This window comes from Papio anubis, chromosome 18 (genome assembly GCF_008728515.1).
Source record: "Papio anubis isolate 15944 chromosome 18, Panubis1.0, whole genome shotgun sequence".
Taxonomy (NCBI): Eukaryota; Metazoa; Chordata; class Mammalia; order Primates; family Cercopithecidae; genus Papio; species Papio anubis.
The window spans coordinates 48176439-48194426 of NC_044993.1; the positions used below are offsets into that span (position 1 = coordinate 48176439).

Genomic DNA, 17988 nt, shown 5'->3' on the forward strand with positions numbered 1-17988 from the left:
CTGGTCAGTGGGGAGGAAGTGGTCACATTTGCATTTCAGCCAGGGGGCCTCCTGGGAAAAAAATAATTGACACACCCCCTCCCTCAACCCATTTCCTCTTTTATATTTTTATTTTAAGAGCTTTATTTAGCTGTGCTTTACATAACATAATATCAAGCCACTGTAAGTGTACAGTTCAATGACTTTTAGTGAATTTATCGAATTGTGCAATTATAACCACGATCCAATTTTAAAACAATCCCATCACCCCTGAAAGATTCCTTGTGCCTGCTTGTAGTCAATCTCCATTCCCACTCCCAGAGCCACTCATCTACTTTATGTCTTTACTGATTTTGCTTTTTTTTTTCCTGGGCATCTCATGTCAATATGTTGTCTTTTGTGTTTAGTTTCTTTCATTCAGCCTTGCGTGTTTGAGGCATCACGTGTCTAAAACTCCATTTTTAGGCCAGGCACGGTGGCTCATACCTATAACCACAACACTTTGGGAGGCCAAGGTGGGAGGATCACTTGAGATCAGGAGTTCGAGACCAGCTTGGAAAACATGGTAAAACCCCACCTCTGCTAAAAATACAATAATGAGCCTGGTGTGGTTGCACACACCTGTAGTCCCCGCTGCTTGGGAGGCTGAGGCAGGAGAATTGCTTGAACCCGGGAAGTGGAGGTTGCAGCGAGCAGAGATGGTGCCACTGCACTCCAACCTGGAAGACAGAGCGAGACTCCATCTCAATAAATAAATAAATAAATAAATAATCATTTTTATTGCCGAAGAATATTACATTGCATAGATATGCCACACAATTTATCCTTTCATGAGATGATGGACATTTGGAGTATGTCCACTTTTTCCTTTATTACAAACAAGCGTGCGATGAACACTTGCATGCGAGTCTTTGTGTAGACATGCATTTTCAAATCTTTTGGATATATACCCAGGAGGAGACTTGCTGGGTTACAAGGTAATTCTAAGTTTAACTTATTAAGAAACTGACAAACTGTTTTTCACAGCAGCTGCCCTGTATTATATTCCCATCAGCAATGTCTGAAGGTCCCCATTTCTCTATGTCCTGGACAGCATGTGTTTTCTATTGGTTTTTCTTATAGCCATCCTAGCGGATGCAAAGTGGTATCTCATTGTGGTTTTGATTTGCATTTCCCTAATGGCTAATGATGGTAAGCATCTTTTCGTGTGCTTGGTAGCCATTTGTATATCTTGTTTGGTTAAGTAATGACTGTTCAAGTCCTTTGCCAAATTTTATTTATTTTATTATTAGTTTTAGACAGAGTCTTGCTCTGTCTCCCACACTGGAGTACGGTGGTGTGATCTTGGCTCACTGAAACCTCTACCTTTTGGGTTCAAGTGATTCTTGTGCCTCGGCCTCCCAAGTAGCTGGGTTTACAGATGTGTGCCATCATGTTTATCCAATTTTTGTGTTTTTAGTAGAGACGGGTTTTCACCATGTTGGCCAGGCTGGTCTCAAACCCCTAACCTCAGGTGATCCGCCCGCCTCAGCCCCCCAAAGTGCTGGGATTACAGGTGTAAGCCACTGCGCCCAGCCCCTTGCCAATTTTTAAATTTGATTGCTTGTCATTTGCTGTTGATTTTTTTTTTTTTTTTTTTGAGATGGAGTCTCACTCTGTCACCCAGGCTGGAGTGCAGTGGCACGATCTCAGCTCACTGCAAGCTCCGCCTCCCGGGTTCACACCATTCTCCTGCCTCAGCCTCCTGAGTAGCTGGGAACACAGGCGCCCGCCACCACGCCCGGCTAATTTTTTGTATTTTTTAGTAGAGACGGGGTTTCACCGTGTTAGCCAGGATGGTCTCAATCTCCTGACCTTGTGATCCGCCCGTCTCGGCCTCCCAAAGTGCTGGGATTACAGGCTTGAGCCATCGCGCCCGGCCGAGGTTTACACTTAACAGGAAATTTATAACAATATAGTCTGAATCAATAACAACTTGGTTTAAATAGCAATATAAAAACTCTATTCCTATACAGCTCCCTCTACTCTATTCTACTTCTATCCCTGCCCCTCTTTTGTTGTCATTGTCACAAACTACATCTTTATGTGGCATGTGCTCATTAGCATAGATTTATAATTATTTTTATGTAGGTATCTTTTAAACAGTATAGGAAACAGAGGAGTTATAAGCCAAAAATACAATTATACTAGTTTTTATATTTACCTTTACTGGTGTTCTGTATTTATTCATATGGCTTTGATTTACTGTCTAGTGTCCTTTCAGCTCAGCCTGAAAGACTCTCTTTAGTGTTTTTCATAGGGAAAGCCTCATAGTGATGAACTACTTCACCTTTTTTTCAATCTTTGAATGTTTTAATTTCTTAATCATTTTGGAAAGATAGTTGTGCCAGATAAAGAATTCTCAGTTGGCAGGATTTTTTTCCTTCAGCACTTTAAATATATCATAGCTCGGGCGGCGGGAGGAATGGCAGCGGCCAGGCAGCCCAGTTTCGCGAAGGCTCTCTGCGCGGCCATGGTCCACAGGCACCCCGCAGGCACCTTCCCCCCGCCCCCACCCCAGGATGCTCAAGAGGAAGGTCAGCTCCACCGAAGGGGCCGCCAAGAAAGAGCCCAAGAGGAGATTGGCGCGGTTGTCAGCTAAACTTCCCGCAAAAGTGGAAGCGAAGCCGAAAAAGGCAGCAGCGAAGGATAAATCTTCAGACAAAAAAGTGCAAACAAAAGGGAAAAGGGGAGCAAAGGGAAACAGGCTGAAGTGGCTAACCAAGAAACTAAAGATTTACCTGCAGAAAACAGGGAAATGAAAACTGAGGAGAGTCCAGCCTCTGATGAAGCAGGAGAGAAGGAAGCCAAGTCTGATTAATACATATACCATGTCTTACCAGTGGTCCCTGTCTCCCTTCTTGTACAATTCAGAGCAATATTTTTATCAACTATTTAGTAAATGGAAGTTTTTTAGTAGCTCTAGAAACATTTTTAAGAAGGAGGGAATCCCACCTCATCCCATTTTTTAAGTGTAAATGCTTTTTTTTAAGAAGTGAAATCATTTGCTTGTTGTTTATTTTTTGGTACAACCAGAAAATAGTGTGGGATATTGAATTATGGGAGACTTTGGCTGTCTCGGGTGTCAGCTTAACATTCCATAGATGGGGGGTTAGTTTTTATATCCTAGAATACAAAGCATATTAAATGGCAATATGGAGTCAGTCCTGCATTGAATGTCTTGAACATTTTAAATTACTTCTATTCCCATGTTGTTTTTTAGTAGAATTGTTTCCTAAAGAAAACCACTCCTTGGTCATGGCGCTCCCTGTCAGAATTGTGTGCGCTCTGTAACATCTTTGGTTGTGGTAGTCCTGTTTTCCTAGTAACTTTGTTACTGTGCTGTGAAAGATTACAAATTTGAATGTGTAGTATACATGCCATCCAGTTGCGAACTGGTGGGCCACATGTAACAGCTGACCAACATGTGAAGATACTGGTACTTGATAGCCTCTTAAAGAAAATTTGCTTCCAAATTTTAAGCTGGGAAGTCACTGGAATAACTTTAACAAAGAATTACAATACATGGCTTTTTAGAATTTCGTTACATATGTTAAGAATTGTGTACAAATTGAAATGTCTGTACTGATCTTCAACCAATACAATCTCAATTATGAAAAAAATATATATATCATCCTTCTGTCTTCTGGCCTTGTGGCTTCTGATGAGACTTGGGTCATTAATCTTGTTGAGGGTCACTTGTATGTGACAAGTTACTTCTCTCTTGCTAGTCTCCAGATTCTCGATTTGTCTTTGTCTTTCAATGGTTTGATTATAATGTCTTGGTGTAGATTTCTTTGGTTTTATCCTAGTTGGAGTTCACTGAGCTTCTTGGATGTATATATTCATACCTTTCATCAAATTTTGGAAATGTTTGACCTTTATTCAAATATTCTTTCTGGTCCTTTCTTTCTTCTCCTTCTGGGATTCACATAATGCATCTGTTTATACACTTAATGGTGTCTCACAGTTGTCTCAGGCTCTGTTTATTTTTCTTCCTTTTTACTTTATGCACCTCAGACTAGATGATTTCAATCTACCTAGCTTCAAGTTTATTGATTCTTTCTTCTGCCTACTCAAATCTGGTGTTGAAGCCCTCTAATAAATTTTTCATTTTGGCTATTATATTTCTCGGGTCTGAAATTTCTATTTGGTTATTTTAAATAATGTCTAGCTCTTATTGATATTCTGTACTTGTTCACACGTAGTTCTGGTTTACCTTAGTTCTTCCCTTATGGTTTCCTTTAGCTTTTTGAGCATATTTAAGACAATTTATTCAGTGTCTTTGTCTAGCAGCTCTAATGTTTGGACTTCTTTAGGGACATTTTCTATCCATTTTTCCCCCCTGTGAATGGGCTGGGTGTTCCTGTTTCTTTGTATACCTTATAGGTTTTTGTTGGAAACTTGGCACTTTGAATGTTACAATGCGGTAATTCTAGAAATCACATTCTCCCTTCCCTGCCCATAAGGCTTGCTTTTGTCGTTTGCTGTGAGCTTCAGCCATTCATTTATTTAGTGACTTTTCCAAACTATTTTTGCAAAGACTCTATCCTTTGTTGTGTATGTTCACTGAAGTCTCCATTCTGTTATCTCAGCAGTTAGTCAGTGATCTGTAAGGGGTTTCCTTAAATACCTGCAGCCAAAAGGAAAAACAAAATAAAAGATATTCCACCAGTCTTTGTAAATTGGCTCTGAGCTGGGATACTCCTTTAACACTTAACTAAGCAGATTACAACTCTGTCTTAGCCTTCACCTCGGCTTGTGCAGAGCCTAATTAGCCAGAGGTGCAAGCCTAGGGTCATCTCACATCATTTCTGTGCATGACTTCAGCCCTGTGCGTATGTGTTATATTCTAGATTCCCTGGTATACACGGAAGCTTTTCAAAGCCCTTATTCCCCCATCTGTATTCCTCCTTAGTCATTTTCTTCTCCAGCTTTTTGGTCTCTGCTTCTTGCTTTGTCTGTCATCCCTTGCCCCACATGGGTAGTTTGTGTCTTTAAAGTTTTTCAACAGACATTGCCTGGGAAGCTGCTCCAGCCTAGAGTTCAAGGGAAGGGGGAGGGCAAAACAAAGGCAAGCACCTGAGTGGATCCTTTAGGGAGAGGCCAGACAGATCAAAATGTAGAAACACAATTCTTTGAGACCAAGGCTTGTCTTGTTCTTTCTGGTACCACCAAGCCATGCCAAGAATGCAGGCTACTGTACTCACAGCCACGACTGAGCTAATGAATGTGAGACGGTAGGCAAGTAAGTAAAAATGCTACAATATTTTCTTACCAAGGATTAGCAGCCTCTTCTGGTTGCTAAAAGGTGTTGATTACATTTCAGAGTTCCAAAAGACTTTCTTCTGACAGTTTCTTCCAGCTTAATGTTTGCTTTAGTGGAAGAATTGATCCTTGGAGTTCCTTACTCTGCCATTTTTTAATAATGTACTTAATGGTTTTTTTTTTTTTTGAAGCATAACCCTTTTAAATTTTATTGAAACCAAATTTATCAATTTTTTTTCTTTTGTGGATTGGACTTTTGGTGCCATATCCAAGAAATCTTCACCTAAACCAAGGTAGCAAAAATCTCCTCTCATGTTTTCTTCTAAAAGTTTAATTGTTTTAGCTCTTGCATTTTTATTTTTTATTATTTATTTCTTTTCTGAGGCAGGGTTTTGCTCTGTCGCCCAGACTGGAGTCTAGTGGCTCACTGCAATCTCAGGTCACTGCAACCTCCACCTTCCGGGTTCAAGCTATTCTCCTGCCTCAGCCTCCTGAGTAGCTGGGACTGCAGGTGCACACCACCATGCCCAACTAATTTTTGTATTTTTGGTAGAGATGGGGTTTCTCCATGTTGCTCAGGCTGGTCTTGAACTCCTGGGCTCAAGTGATCCACCCGCCTCAACCTCCCAAAGTGAGCCACTGAGCCTGGCCTTACCTTTTTAAAATTATGATTTTGAGTTAATTTTGTGAGTGATGTGAGGTCATGATCTAAATTTATCTTTTTTCATATAAATATCTAAATGTTTCAGCACAATATTTCGAAAAGATTGTCCTTTCCCCATTGAAATGCCCTGGCACCTATTTTGATAATTGACTATACATCTATGGGTTAATTTCTGGACCCTATATTCTGATCCATTGCTTTATATGTCTATCCATTTACTAGCACCACACTGCCTTGATTACCGTAGCTTTGCAGTGAGTTTTGAAATCAGGAAGTAGGAGTCTTCCAAATTTGTTCTGCTTTTTCAGAATTGTTTTGGCCATTCTGAGTCCTTTGCATTTCCATTATAAATATTAAATTCCATATAAGTTTCAGCTTGCTAATTTCTGCAAAAACTCCTACTGGGATTTTGGCAAGGATTGTCTTGAATCAGTAGGTCCATTTGAGGAAATCTGCCACCTCAAAAACTTGGAGACTTTCAATCCTGGATATAGGCACTCTCTCCATTTATTTAGATCCTTGAAAATTCTTCTCAGACAACTCCTTCCTCATCCATTCATTCTTTTTGAATTAATTTTTATTGTAATAAATACACATCACATGACATGTACGATATGGTTTGGCTGTGTCCCCACCCAAACCTCATCTTGGATTGTAGCTCCCACAGTTCCCACATGTTGTGGGAGGGACCCGGTGGGAGATAATTGAATCATGGCGGTGGTTTTTCCTATACTGCTCTTGTGGTAGTGAATAAGTCTCATGAGATCTGATGGTTTTATAAAGAGAAACCCCTTTCACGGGCTCTCATTGTCTCCTGTCTGCCGCCATGTAAGACGTACCCTTCGCCTTCTGAGACCTCCCCAGCCACATGAAACTGTGAGTCCATTCAACCTCTTTTTCTTTATAAATTACCCAGTCTTGGGTATGTCTTTATCAGCAGCGTGAAAACAGACTAATACAATGTACCGTCTTATCCAATTTTAAGTGTAAGTTCAGTGGTATTATCTGATGCATTCCTTTTTGAGGTCCAACATTGTGGGGTTCCTCTAATGGACCAGATGGTCTGCTGAGGGCCACAGCCAAGAAGGGACAGGGAATGTTTCATGGGGAGCAAACCACAAAGGAAGGAGACGTCTAGAGGGCTGGATTGTGTGCGACATGTGGCTGAAACCGGGAACCCCCTTTTCTCTCAGTTACCCTGAGACAGCAGGTTTCTTTTAAGAGCAATGGCTGAATATAAAGAAAAAACTAATAAATAGTGCCCTCAGTTATGAGTAACACAGACAGAATATGTTTATCCTGCCTTAAAGGCTCATCTTCGTTTGTATTAGGCTCTGGACTAATAGGGGTATCATTTAAGCAGATGATAAGACTAAGAATTTTGTAAATTTCTTTCTAAAATTAGGATCTCTAATGGGCTGATCAGACTGCCCTAGTCACTGATCACATCAATTGCTGTTTGGTACATGAGTTGTGTCTTGGTTGGGTTCCCCAAGAAGCAAATTCTAAGACAAGGATTTAAAGATAAGTCATAGATTTGGGAAATAATCCTAGTAAACACTTATAGGAGAATGGAGAAGTGAGGCAGGGAAAGGGAGGAAGCGAGCAGAGGGTGCTTTAAGGAGAAAGTTACTGCTGTTGGCAACTGGAGCTGAATCCCACTGGGTACCTCTGGGAGTCAATACAGAACATGTCTCCAACTTGTCCCAAAGGAGAAACAAGAAATCTGGGATATTTCTTTTCCAGGACTTCATTTGTTGTTAGATGAGGGTTGCTTCCAGGGCCATGACTCTTTGACATTTCCAGCTTGCCGATTGTGTGCACCTGCTGCCAAAAATGAACCCTCAAGCAGGGAGTTGCAAACACAGTAAAAATGCTTTGGTGTATAAAGTTGAGAAGTTAAGGGAAGGCTTCAACAGCTGCTACAGAGGCCATGATAGGGACATTAATTATGTTCCAGCTTCCACCTTGTCCTTCTTTCTCATATCAGAACCATAGTGTGATTCTGGATGGCAACAGACCAGGCTAATAGACCACTTTCCAGCTTCCCTTGCAGCTAGTGGTGGGGGTGTTCACATGGACCTTCTGGAAGCACCCTGTGGTTCTTCCGCTCTTCCCCTTCCCCCTGCCTAAAGTGTAGATGTGACGACTGGAGCTCAAGCAGCCATTTGGAACTAAAGAAAAAGAACAGGAGAATCACAGAGAACTTGACCCTGATATCATGGGTCATGAACAAATGTCAGTAATCACTTGTCTCTAGACTTCTCATTCCACAAAGGAATTAGCTCTTACGTGTTTAAGCCACTGTGGTTGGTCTCTATTAGAAGTTGGAACTTCTAACCATACAAGGGGCTTGAGTGACTATCAAAAAGAGGAAGGGGGTTATCTGTGTACCCAAACTGGTGAAGCACATTATGCTAGGTAAAACCAGGTATGCTCTGTGTATAAAGTACTGACTAGGTTGAAATGAATCATGAAGAGAGGGTTGGATGAATTTATAAAACATCTGTGAACCAGAATACTCTGTAGCTACGCCATGTGAGGACATAGCAAGAAGGTGGCTGTCTGCAAGCTAGAAAGGTTGTTCAGGAAACAACCATCAACCACCTTGATCTTAGACTACCAGCCTCCAGAAGTGTGGGAAAATATACTGTTACCGAAGCCACACAGTCTATGATATTTTGCTATGGCAGCCTGAGCTGACTAAAACAGATGTATCTGTATTAGTCAGTGTTCTCCAAAGAAACAGAACTGTAACCAACACAATTATTAATAACAATAATACAAAATTGTTTACAGTATAAGGGACTTGCCATCTGCACGAAGCTATCAAAACCACCTTTTATTTTAATTTTGTATTTTTGAGACAGGGTCTCACTCTGTCACCCAAGCTGGAGTGCAGTGGTGTGATCATGGTGTGATCCCCACAGCTTCAACCTCCCAAACTCAAGCCATTCTCCCTCTTCACTCTCCCGAGTAGCTGGGACCACAGGTGTGCACCACCATGCCTGGTTAAGTTTAAAAAATCTTTTTGTAGGGATGAAGTCTTGTTATATTGCCAGGGCTGGTCTCAAACTCCTGGGCTTAAGTGGTCTTCCTGCCTCAGCCTCCTAAAGTATTGGGATTACAGGTGGGAGCTACTGTGCCCAGCCCCAAACCACCTTTTAATATCCCCATTTTAGACATAAGAAAACAGGTGCAGGAGACTGAGCAACTGGTCCACGGGCACATAGCTGGTAAGTGGTGGGGTCAACATTTGAACCTGGGCAGTCTAGCCCCAGAGGTTAATAGGCCCATTTCTGGGTGGTGGGAAATTTTATTTTTAATTTTTTATATTATTCTGTATTATCTGATTTTTAAAATGATATCTTACCTCTGGAATCTGGGGAAAATAACAAAGCTATTTCCTTTTTGAAGAGAAAAAAAAGAGGTCACAAAACATCAGTGTGGTGGGAAAAGGGTGAAAAGAAGAGAAGGCATAAAAAATCTATAGAGATGTGAGCCATGGTCCCCCCGAAGCATGTAATGTCCTTTACTTCAAGCCAGATGTTCAATTACATGTATATGAAGATGAGAACCACGGAACCAACATGTCACATGGAAAATGCTTGCGAGATTTCCCCAAAGTCAAGAGTGTGTCACAGCCAAGGGGAACCTGAAGCACCCTAGGGTTGCATTAATAGAGGTATGGTGTCCAGAACAAGGGAAGCTAGTCTCACTGCACTGGCCACACCTACAGTCTACGTCCAGTTCTGGGCCTTCGTTTTTAAAGAACATTGGCAAATTGATGTATATTCAGAAGAGGCAACCGAGAAGGTAGAGCAGCTGGTGTGGAGACAGTAAAAAAAACATGAGACAGAAGTATTTGGAAAGAGAAGACTCAGCATGGGGGTCATGAGCAAGTCCAGACCAGCACAGTCAGAGGTGATGAATTGGAGAGGACAGTGAGCTCCCTGTCCCTGGTGGTATGTAAGCAACTCCTCGCTGTGGGGGTATGGTTGGATTAACTGAGTGTGTGGTTGGACCAAGGGCAAGGAAGTCTCCTTTCATGCTGAGTATCTGTCTGTCTCTGATTCTTAGAAAGACGTAGGAGGGCTTACCCTGGAAGGAGATAATTATGGACTGAATGTGCCACTCTCAACCCCTGCCAAATTCATATCCTGAAGCCTTAACCCATAATGTGGCTGTATTTGGAGATGAGGCTTCTAAGGAAGTAATTAAGGTGAAATGAGCTCAGAAGGGTGGGGTCCTGATCTAATAATGTTAGTGCCCTTATAAGAAGAGACACCAGGGAGTTTGCCCTCAATCTCCCTCACAGCAAGAAGGCGGCTGTCTGCCAGCCAGGAAGAAAACCTTCATCAGGCATGGAATCAGCTGGCTTTCCTTTCTGACTGCAGAGGTGGGGAGATGGGAGTTTACCAAAGTCTTCCAGATGCTGCACAGAGAATTCAGGTGGTGCACAGAAAATGTGCCTACCAGAGACAGGCACAAATAGACAAAGGAATTTCCCTAGCATTCTGATCCCTAATGTTATTCCTGGACCAACTTGTTGATTATGGACTTTCCAGCCTCCAGAACTGTGAGAAATAAATGTCTGTTGCGCAAACCACCTGGCCATTTTGTTATAGCATCCTGAGCAACTAAGACAGAGGGTTACAGCAACCACTGAGCTGATTGGGCACCTCTGCAAGCTTTCTCTTAGGGGAGCCTGGGGCTGAGCCCCAGACTCTAAGGTCAGGGGTGGAGCTGCAGTGGGTTGAGCTGATTAGAGTCTTAGAGTAGAGGAGGAATTGCCCACCTCCTCCTTCCCCTGCCACCTCCAAAATTCTCACAGTGAACAAAACAGATCTTCTTTTCACTGTCAAAGGATTTAAATTCAACAGAAAGGCTGATACACAGGTCTAAAAGTAAAGCACTTGGGTTAATGGCATGTACTAAGTATAAGAGGTACTGCCAGGCATGGTGGCTTATGCCTGTAATTCCAGCACTTTGGGAGGTCGAGGCAGGCAGATCACCTAAGGTCAGGAGTTCGAGACCATCCTGGCCAACATGGTGAAACCCCATCTCTACTAAAACTACAAAAATTAGCCAGGCGTGGTGGCGGGTGCCTGTAATCACAGTTACTCGGGAGGCTGAGGCAGGAGAATTGCTTGAACCCCAGAGGTGGAGGTTGCAGTGATCTGAAATCGCACCACTGCACTCCAGCCTGGGCGACAAGAGCAAAACTCCGTCAAAAAAAAAAAAAAAGAGGTACTTACAGTTGTTGCTGCTACCAGACTAGTATGATTATTATTAACAGCAGTAGCATATTGCCTTTGTTTTTGTTTTTATTTTGTTTTGTTTTCTAGTCCTGATTTACTCTTCTCCTGGTCACTATATCCCAATATTTTCTGAGATATCATGCCCCCAAATGCCCTCTTTAGTTCCAAATGGCTGCTTGAGCTCCAGCCATCACATCTACAGTAATTCCCCTCCATTCTCAGTTCCTTTCCCTAGGGGAGAGCATGACCCTAGCCTAAACAAATCCACTATATTCCCTTAGCCACACTAATGGATCCAGTCAGAGTCTAAGAGATCCCATGAGACTCTAGAGGGATTGATCGGGGCAAAGACTCTGCACTTGAAGCCAGGAGAGTGTGTTCACGTGTTCCCTGTAGCTGCTGTGTGTCTCTGTGGCCACAACGGGAGAACCTGCCTCAGGATGGGGTTGGCCTGGAAGAAGTGACTCAAGAGATGAACTGGGCCATCGGGAATCAGGATCCCTTGATCCAGCTATGCCTGAAAGTCAAGACATTTTAGTTAAATAGGACAATAAGTTCCCTGTTGGCTTCAACCAGTTTGGATTAAGTAAGTTTCTTTCACTTGAAACTGAAAGAATCTTGACAGATACATTACTGTGTGACCTCAAAGTGCTAGAATGGTGGTCGGTACAAAGTGCAATGACAGCAGACGCGAGTGATCCCTGATGATACCGGCCATGGTGTGGAGGGAGTGTCAGGGAAGGCTGCATGGAGGAGGGGTCACTTGTTCTGGCCTTGAAAAGATAGGACAGTGCATTTCAAAGCAGTCCACAAATGTGGACAGGAAACCAAGAAACACGTTTCTAAATCACCCAAGAGTCAATGAGAAAAATTGCAGCGGAAAATTAGAAAATATTTGAACGGAATGGTTTAAAAAAAAAAACCACATGCAAACGTGTGGGTTGCAGCTAAAAAAATACTTAGAGGGAAATTTGTAGCCTTAACATTCACAAATTAGCAAAGAAGAAAAGCTAAAAATTAATGTTCCAAACGTGTCTCTCGAGAAATTAGAAAATGACAGTGAAATAAACCCAAAAGAAAGAAAAGGAAAATTATAAAGATCAGAATTGGCTGAAAGAGGAAGGAAGCACAGCAGAGGACCAACCAAGCCTGGAGTTGGTTCTCTGGTTAAGTCAAAGATATGAGGGCGTGACTGCCCCGCCTGTTCGGGGAATGATGAGGGCCCTGGTGTGGGTGGGGAGGGCAGAGGGGGCCACCAGAACAAGGAGGAAGTGTTGAGGCCGTAGCCTGCTGGCAAAGACAGTGCCAGAGCCTGGAGAAGCTTCCCTGCACAGCAGCAGGAGCAGAACCCCACCCCATCGATGGCCAGAACCATGGGAGGCTCTCAGAAGGGGAGTGATGAGAGCAAGCTACCCTTGGTCCCCATCCAACTGGGCTGGGGCCTTGTAGGGCCCTGGGAGACCATCTGCAGATGAGGGAATGTGGCCCACGTGCCTGGGTCTGATTGGAAAGGAGAAGATAAGCCACAGAGGATGCCAAGTTTAGTTTTCCAGGAACCGGCCTCCGTCGCTGGGGAAACTGCCACCGCAGCTGCTGGCTGTCCACTGCAACTTTGGCACAGGCTGGCTTCCCTTTCACGGAGGGGCACCCAGACACATTGAGTGGTGTCCGAGAAGGCCCTGGAGGGCTGGGGGGAGGCTGCCAAGCTACGGCATCTCCAGCCCTTCGATAGAATATTTGGCAGGGTTTCTCCACCTTGGCAGTGTTGACATTCGGGCTGGATCATTTATGGTGGGGGCCATCCTGTGTGTGGTGGGATGGTGACCAGCAGCCCTGACCACTTCCAACTAGATGCCTTTCCCCCAATTGTGACCACCAAAGGTGTCCCCTGGAGAGCAAAAATTGCTCCCAGGTTGCGAACCTCTGATTTCATGTTGTAGGGGAGGAGCACTGGATCCAGGGTCCTACAGAAGATGTCCGCAGTGCCAAACTAAGACCCCAGGCAAAGTCCTTCCTCTCTTTGAGCCTCTTCACCCCTACCTGCCAGTTGGGGTGAGAATACTCACCCCCAGGATTATGAGGAGGATGCTGTGCCTGGAAGAGCAGGCTGCACAAACAGCACAGGTTAGGTGGGAATCGTTCCCCCTGCACCTGGGGCGAGGCTAAAGAGGTGAACTGCGTGTGGGGCGGAGTCCCCATGGTGACAATAGCATGATCATCCTCGCCTCCTTGCTTTCTCTCACCACCCCAATCCCACCCGTCCAGAACTCCTGTTGGTTCCACTTTCAAAACATGCCCAGAATCCACAGCTGTGGCTGCCGCCTGCTCTAGGCATTGGAAAATTAGGGCCTCCTCTACCAAAAACATCCCCTTCTTCTAACCGCAGCCAGAATGACCATTTTGAGACAATCATCTGATCATGTCACTTCCACATCCGAAGCCTTCCTATGTTTGGTCGAACAAACCCTAAGTCCTGTGAGTGGCCAGTAAGGCCCTCTGTGGCTGATCCCCATTGCCTCTGAATTTGTCTCTTTCCTCTACCCCGGTTTTCTGACTCTGGCCTCCTGGTTGCACCCCCATCATGCCATTCACTTCCCAGGGCCTTTGCACAGCCTGCTCCCTCCTCCTAGAACAATCTCTTTCTCCCTGTCCCTCCAGATATCTGCGTGGCTCATTCTCCTAGTTCACTCAAGCCTGTATTCAGACCTCCTCGGTGAGGTCTTTCCTGGCACCTCCTAAGCAGCTCTCCACCTGCTAATTTCCCCTGACCCCTCCCCTGCCTGCCTGTTCTGCATAGCACTCCAGCCCCTCTGACGTCACACCATGGGCTCACCTGCACATCTTTTGGCTCGCTGTCCTCACTAGCTGTCACTTCAGGAGAGCAGGGACCTTGTTCTGCCCACTGCAGAACCTTCCTCAGTCCCTTTAGGGCAGTGCCTGGCACACCATAAAGTCAAAAAGTCAGGCCTACTTCAGCCCCCCTTAGGATTCACCCCAGGAAAGAGGATCACCCCTGCCCCCGAGTCAGGTTGGCCTACAAATGGCCAGGCCCCTTCAGTCTCAAATCTCAACGTGTGGCTCACACAGCTCTGCCTTTCCCTCTGGCTGAATTCATCTCTCACTTCACCCTCCGTTCTCGCATGATGTGCTCCAGCCGGGATGGGCTGTTTCCTCCGGGCTCCCGCATAGACCATGTCCTCCACCTGGTGCATTCTTTCCACTGCCATCTCCTGGAAAACTAGCTCCCATCCTTCAGATTTTAACTTAGATGTCATCTCCAGGAAGCTCTCCCTGATTGCCCAAGTCTGGGTCAATTCTCCCTCCTCTGAGCCCAAGCTTCCCGAGTCATGTTAGGAACACAGTGCGTTGTTGTTTATGTACTTGACCCTAATCCCAGGTAGGGGCCAGTCGTGTATGCCCCCAGGGCCAAGGACAGTGCTGGGACTCACAAAACCTGATTTGAGTGAATCAGTGAATGAATGAATGCTCTGAATGACACCGCCTCAAAGGACCTAGGGCATTCTCCTTAATCACTCTCGTGGGTGCCAATCTCCTTGGCTGCCTTTAGAAGCACTATATTTTCTTCCTGAGTACTGCAGCTCTTTTTAGGCCCCTCAAAGGCACCTGGCTCTTTCAGTTTTACGGGCATTTGTGAAAGAACTCAGCCCGACAGACCTCTGATGGGCACACCTAGAACCACCTCCAAATGGATTCACCATGGCACATTCTGGGACCACCTTCTACCTTGGAGAGAGCTCCCCACCCATTGTCTCATTTCTGCCTCCCCTAAACAGTGAGCTGGCCTGGAAAGGTCTGGCCTCTCCAGGTGGGGAGGATGGAGTCAGGTGACTACGTTCTCTTTGATGAGTAGGCAGTGAGGTCCCTCAAGAAGAGGGTGTGATGCTCAGAGTAGAGACCCCTTCCCCATCCTCCTGCCATCTGAGACCATGACTTGGTTATTTTCTTGGAACCCACATGCTAATCTCGGTACCCATCAGAGACTGTCCTTATCTCTCTAGGGCTGGGATGGGGGACATGCTGGAGGACACAGATGTGCACACACAGGTGTGCACAACACACAAATGAAAACAGCAGCAGTAGCAGGTGCCGAGTACTTACTCAGTGCCAGATGCTAGTATCTTATTTATTCCACTAAACACCTCCAAGTCTATGTTGTTGCTGGAGGCTTAGGGTCCTTGGGCCACAAGTGGGGCTAAAAATAATCCTGATCTCTGTCTGTCCATGATAAGAGCTGGTAATAATAGTAATGTCTGCCTTCTGTTGTCTCCCTGTATTTCTGTATTAGTCTGTTTTCACGCTACTGATAAAGATATACGTGAGACTGGGCAATTTACAAAAGAAAAGTGTAATTGGACTTAACAGTTCCATGTGGCTGGGGAGGCCTCATAATCATGGCCAAAGGCAAGGAGGAGCAAGTTACATCTTATGTAAATGGGAGTAGGCAGAGAGCCTGTGCAGGCAAACTCCCGTTTTTAAAGCCATCAGATGTCATGAGACTTATTCTTTATCATGAGAACAGCACAGGAAAGACCCACCCCCCCAATTCAATTATCTCCCACTGGGTCCCTCCCACAGCACATGGGAATTATGGGAGCTGCAAGATGAGATTTGGGTGGGGACGCAGCCAAACCATATCACTCCCCAACAACAGGAGGCAGGCATTATTACCAGCGCATATCACAGATGGGGAAACCAAGCCACAGGGAATTTAAATAACTTGTGCGTGGTCACACAGATAAGAAGACGTGAACCTGGGATTCAAACCTGGACAGTTTGGCTGCAGAGCCTGAGCTGTTAACCATGACACTGTCATCTTTTTCACAAATGTCCACACACAAGTCCCCTTGTGTACATATGAACATATCTCACATACATACATGTGCAAATCAGCATACAAAATCCCACTCTTGCTCATGCACTCACTGGCCCATACAACCCAAGCACAAAGATATAGATTCCCCTCTAGCATGAGGTTCATCATACATGGTCAACAGGCAGCGAGAATTCACCCCACTCACACACATTTACATACAAGTGTGCACGTCCCTGTTAATACATGCCTACGTGAAAAGCATGCAGAACCCCCACTCACAAGTTCACACATGCGCAAGTACACACACATTGTCATGTAAGCACAGGCATATATATGTGTGCACACTTGCATATAAACATTGCTTGAGCACCTACTATGTGCCAGGCACTGTGCTGGTTGCTGGGAATATAAAAGTAAAGAAAACCGAGTTTCTACTCTCCCAGAGTGTGTAATCCAGGGCAAGGGGAGGCATGCGTGACCAAATCAGATAGAAAGTGCAGCCTGTAATCCCAGCACTTTGGGAGGCTGAGGCAGGCGAATCACCTGAGGTCAGGAGTTCAAGACCAGCCTGGCCAACATGGTGAAACCCCGTCTCTACTAAAAATACAAAAATTAGCTGGGCATGGTGGCACATGTTGTAATCTCAGCTACTTGGGAGGCTGAGGCAGGAGAGCTGTCTAAGTCCGGGAGGCAGAAGAGGTTGCAGTGAGCCGAGATCGCACCATTGCACTCAAGCCTGGGTGACAGAGCAGGACTCCATCTCAAAAAGAAATGGAAAGCTCATAGTTATGGAGTGCTTATTATGCATACAGTTGCAGAGCTGAATCTGCCTCATGCATTAGGGGTCCGTAAACACCACAGCCCCCATGCTTACATGTACACGTATGAATATAGACCTCCCTCCCTGCAGAAGCCACGTGGCACAACCTGGGCCCTTGACAGGAGTGGATGGCGTGCAGGGGACAGGGATCACCATTATTTTCAGCCCCCCTTGTGGCCCAAGGACCTCAAGCCTCCAGCAACTTCCCTGAGATGAGACCATGGCCTGTGGGACAAAAGGCACATGCAATTTGCAGACATGTGTATACCTCTCCATGTGCTTGTATGTGTGCAAGTCCCTCAGCAGTCCCCCACTCTCCTCAGGGCCTCCCGCCCTATCAAGAGCCCCTGTCCCTAAGTCACCAACCTCCTCCCCTACCCTCATCTTGCGCCGTAGGGACCTGTGGGACAGAGACATTTGGATCTTCCAAGAGGCTGCACACACAGGCGGAGGATGGGTTGCAATGACTCGGCTTCCAGGCAGCTGTGGTGAGTTTCTGCAAAGACTCCCTTCCTCAAAGAGGCTCTGCTTTACTGAAAGTTCAGGCTGCCGTGGTTTCCCCGCATTCACATGGGGGAAAGGTCAAACTCTCACAAAAATATTTACCAAGAACTGTCTGTCAGTCAGTCAACAAGCATTTACGGACAGCTGCTGCTCACACGCTGGGGAGAGCGCGGGGATGAATAAGCACAGGCCTTGTCCTACATAAAAGCTCAGGGGCCATGAGGGAGCTGTCACTGGCCCAGCAAGGGACACAGTGGCCAGGAAGAGGGAACTGCTTGTCTAAAACCTGGCATCAAGAGAGTGTGCCCTGGTGAGACCGAAACAACCATTTTTTATGGCCCCTCAAATCACAACCAGTGGTGTGCTGGTAAGCCAACAAAAACAACAGAAAACAAACCAAAAACCCAATATGTGGTGATTGCTGCAAAATCCTGAAACACGGTGTTTGCTGCTTTGCATGGTGTAGATATTCTCACTGTGGCCCATTTCAGGCTACCAAGGTGATGTCAGGGGTTGCAGAAGCAAAGATGGCCACAGGTGGCTCCTGGGAGCTGGTGCAAGCTGGACTCAGCACACTTTTTCTTCCCATAGACACAAGGAGGACACAGCCAGAACTTTG

At 45.3% G+C, this 17988-nt stretch overlaps 1 pseudogene across 1 annotated transcript; it reads left to right on the forward strand.

The window, feature by feature from the left end:
* Positions 1-1813: 1813 nt before the first annotated feature.
* On the forward strand, positions 1814-5639 carry LOC110742020 (annotated as a pseudogene). Its single transcript, XR_002519191.2, has one exon. The product of XR_002519191.2 is annotated as a non-histone chromosomal protein HMG-14 pseudogene (transcript).
* The last annotated feature ends 12349 nt before the right edge of the window (positions 5640-17988 follow it).